Source organism: Tupaia chinensis, unplaced genomic scaffold, assembly GCF_000334495.1.
Source record: "Tupaia chinensis unplaced genomic scaffold, TupChi_1.0 Scaffold144128_1, whole genome shotgun sequence".
Lineage (NCBI taxonomy): Eukaryota > Metazoa > Chordata > Mammalia > Scandentia > Tupaiidae > Tupaia > Tupaia belangeri.
Window position 1 is genome coordinate 130,324 of NW_006203983.1, and position 4,121 is coordinate 134,444.

Consider the following 4,121-nt stretch of genomic DNA (forward strand, 5'->3'; position numbering starts at 1 on the left):
CCTCAATGCCCAGATCAGAATCTCTAAATGCCACTGCCCACTGAAGAAATTAGAGCTCCCAGGAGAAAGTATGGATTCTACATGTGGGCCAGGAAATGTGTAAGGTGAACCTAGAACATCTTTTTATACTAGAAAGCAGGGATGCCATCAAAAATTACCATGGTCCTATCAAAAGGACTGAGAAAGTGCCTTGAAGAGGCTCCACCTGGACAAGATGGTATAATCTGAGGATCAGTAAGAAAAATAGTTCCACCAGACTGAAACACGGCAAACGTGGAAATCCAATATTCTTAACAATACCATTTTCCAAAAAGAAGTTAATGGCTCTCTTTGAAGAATATTAGGAAAGGAATGCAATGTTCCGAACATTGACAAATAAGGGAAAGAATCAAGCATTGATTTGCTTTTCCTATTTCTTATCTTTTAACTGTATTTCATGGAAAATCTAAGAGTTGCTGAAGATAATGAGAAAGAATGATGGAATTAGACTCATTACTTGATAATACTTGATGGGATAATAAGTTCATTCTAGACAATCATTAAGGTTTGCTTGCTAACATCATAGAGAGAGAGAGAGAGAGAGAGACAACCGGGACCAGCAGTTGGCATGATGGCTATGTAGCTCGACTCCCTTGTAATTGACCACAGTTCGATTCCTGGACCCAGTGGCTTAAATTCATGCTGGGCACATGTGCGTGTGTTCCCAAGATCCCAAGAGGAGAATGGAGGAGAAGGGATTGCTGTGTGGCCATCCCCCCAGGGGGGTGATTTCTTACTTTCTGTCCCCCGTCTCTCACTCTGTCTTTTTGGCAAGTACATGTGTCCTATAGCAAAAACCTCTCCAAAAAAAAAAAGAAGAAGAGAAAGAGAGAGACAACCAAACATGTGTGCCTTCTAATGAAAAATGGAAGTATACAGCAGCACTTCCCACATAAAAAATGTCAAACTTTAAGCTGATTAAAATGCTCCCTGAATAACCGGAACTTGAAGGACATGTTAGATGGCATGCATGAGGATATATTCACCAAATGAGCACTATCTAGTTCCGTTGGACAAAAGATTGTCGCTTTGGGACCAGCAGTTAGCATAATGGCTATGTTGCTGGACTCCTGTGTAGTCGACTGTGGTTCAAGTCGCAGACCCGGTGGCTAAAAACTCACGCCAGGCGTGTGTGTGTGCATGCCCAAGATCCCAAGAGGAGAATGGAGGAGAAGGGATTGTGGCGTGGCCATCCCCCCGGTGGGTAATTTCTTGCTTTCAATCTGTCTGTCTCTCTCTGTCTTCTTGGTGAGCGCATGTGCCCTATAGCAAAAATCTCTCCAAAAAAAAAAAAAGAAGAAAAGATTGTCTCTTTGTCAAACTTGGAAATTTCACAGGGGGGGAAAAAAACAAGGAAGGTGAAAGGAAGTCAAGTTTAAGATATACAAAGCAATCATAGTTTGTGTAATTTTTAATTTATTTGAATCCTACTTCTAGCAATTTAAAAATTATGAGATAATTAGGGAGAGCTGAATACACCCAATGATATTTAAAAATTATCATTGCTTCTTGAAGTCTAATTATGGAATTGTGGCTGCATTTTTTTAATGGTCTTCTGCTTTTAGAGACACGTACTCAAATATTTACTGATGAAATCTGATGTTTGCTTCCTAATCATCTGGAGTGGGATAAGGAGTAAGGTGAGATGAAACAACCAGCAAAAGTTGGTCACTGCAGAGCCTAGTACACATGCATGGAAGTTACTTCTTTTTACCCTTAAATAAGTTTAAAATTTTCTACAATGAAAAATTTAATCTGTGTGTGGCGTGACCACTGCTGGGTATATACTGCCTATATTTTTGTGATTATAGCCCTCATAAACATATTTCATAATTACCTCATTTGTGCCTCAGAAATACTCCACAGTGAAATTAATTTTACTATCTTAATTTTTGAAACAAAGTTTACTTCTTTCTGGGGCCAGCAGGTAGCATGGTGATGGTACTGGACTCCCACGTGGCCGAAGGCAGTTTGAGTACCAGACCTGGTGGCTTACTTTCTCACTTTCCCTCTCTGTGTCTCTCTGGTGAGTGCATGTACTCTACAGCAAAATTTAAAAAAAATAATAACAACAATAAATAAAAGTAAATAATGTAAAATATATATATATATAAAAAGTTTACTTCTTTTTTTCTTGAGAGAGAGCATGAACATCCCACACTGTGACACCTCCACTCCCATCTCCAGCCTTCCCTGACAGCCTGTGCATGTTGGCCAGGGAAGTGAGCCAGAAATCCTCCCTTTGGGTTCAGCATGGATTGAACTGCATGTTATTTACCAGCTTTCCAATGATTTTTCTAATTTTTAAAATGAAACTGAGGTGGTCCAAGGTCACCATGCCAATAGGTATTGGGCAGTGGGCAGAGCAGAGACTCGAGTCCAAGCCTGCTGACCCTCCCACGCTCACACTTAACCTTGCACATGACTGCCTCTTCTTGGGTTCTCCTCGGGTCCCATTTTCAAATGCCAGTTACACTGGATCAGGGCAGGGCAGAGGGTTCAGCCCTCAATTCTTGGGAAGGTGATCTGGGAGCTGCTTGACAGGGAAGACCCTGAAAAGGGCTGAGCCCTCTTAGCTGACTTTTCTATCTTTTCCTTTCCAAGAAGCCTATTAGGAGGAAGATAGAAAAAGAAATCATTTAAAAACATTCTCAAATGTTTCTGGAAAACACAGAAGGCCTCCAGCTAAGAGAAGGGCTGAGAAGTGAAATAAGCACGTCCTTCGGAAGTGGGCGGACCTAAACTGGGGTTGAGACCCACCACTTCCAGAAATTTCCTTAAGTTCCTTGAGATTCTGTTCCCTCCGCCACAAAAAGGGACAAGAAAACCCACCTTGCAGAGTGCTGTGAGCTTTCCTAGAGTGGTTTCTGTAAAGGTCTCATCCATCACCCAGAGCCCAGCAGACACGCCATGCAGAGAGAGCTGCTATAAAACGCTATTGGCATGAAAGAAAACCATTACTGAAAAATGACTCAGTCACTCAGAGTCTGGAAGCTTAGAGGTTCATCAGGGTCCCCTGTGTCTGCAGCGTGACTGCTCCTGTCCCCACAGCACGCCCTCCTTCCCCACAGGATCCACTATCAGGTCTCAGCAGCTCCGTCCACATGTGGGAGTCAGCAGACTGAGCTGTTGCTCTCCTCGTCCTTGGTGCCCTGGCCCTGGGAGAGTCACCAAACTCTCTGGGATTCTGCTTTTATTCTTTTTCTAGTAGACAAGTGGTCTCTAATACCTTCTAGCTCTAAAAATCTGCCTTGAGAGCACTTCACTTCCTATTACGGTTGTCCGACCATGGCTATCACAGAGCCACTGCGTGGAGGGAAGGTACTTGTTCAGTACAATGTCCTGCTAAGTAGGAACTGAGTGGTTACCAGGCTAATAACCTCCGTACTCCCCTCCTCTCCCCCCCCCAGCCCCCCACATCTGGCAGCATCCTTCATGCAGCTCTGCTGGCTCAGGACCTTAGACCAGAATCCACCCCCATGCAGACGCCCTGTTCCCTCCTGCCCCTCACAGCTCTATCGCTCTGGGTCCTCTTCTCAATCAAACTCACCTTCTTCTGAACACGTCGATGAGGTCTCAGGTTATCCCCAAGGAAGCTGTTTGAGCTGGTGCTTTTTCTTTAACTGTGAGACAAAAGTGTTTGTGTCCCCACCAAAACCTCTCAGTCAGGAAGTACAGTTGGGAGGAGTCAGTGAAGAAACTGCTTGCCTTTAAAGAGAAATAAATGCTGTCCCATAATTTGGTGGGTGCCTCAGTTTTGCCAAATTAAAATTGTTTGTGCACATGCCTGTTTTAACACCTAAATTTTTAAAGGTACATTTTTTGCTTTGGCTTCTAGTAGTAGATCAAAGGGGGCCTTAGCAAATGACACAACTGCCCAGAGAGCCATGCACAGTGTCTGATCACTTTCTATGGTTGATGTGGAGACTGAAGGGTGATTTGAGGAAGAAGATGGCTATTCACCTTGGTGTTACCAACTGTAGAGCATGGGGATAATTCTAGGTGATTGTATAGTATGGGTTATTTCAGGAATGTCTTAAATTGCTCATTGAAAAATGAATAGCACTGAGATCCAAAACCAA

The 4,121-nt window shown here is 43.3% G+C and overlaps 1 protein-coding gene across 2 annotated transcripts in view; it reads right to left on the reverse strand.

Moving 5' to 3' along the window:
• LOC102472108 (GTPase IMAP family member 7) overlaps positions 1-3,709 on the reverse strand; it is a 7,865-nt gene extending 4,156 nt beyond the window's left edge. The window contains exons 1-2 of one of the 2 annotated variants that reach the window (XM_014583171.2): positions 3,590-3,709; positions 2,872-2,974 (exon numbers count right to left, since the gene is read on the reverse strand). The gene's annotated coding sequence lies outside the window, so the exon portion shown is untranslated. The remainder of the gene's footprint in view (positions 1-2,871; positions 2,975-3,589) is intronic. The other variant, XM_006165979.3, reaches the window with a different exon arrangement.
• Positions 3,710-4,121: the final 412 nt, after the last annotated feature.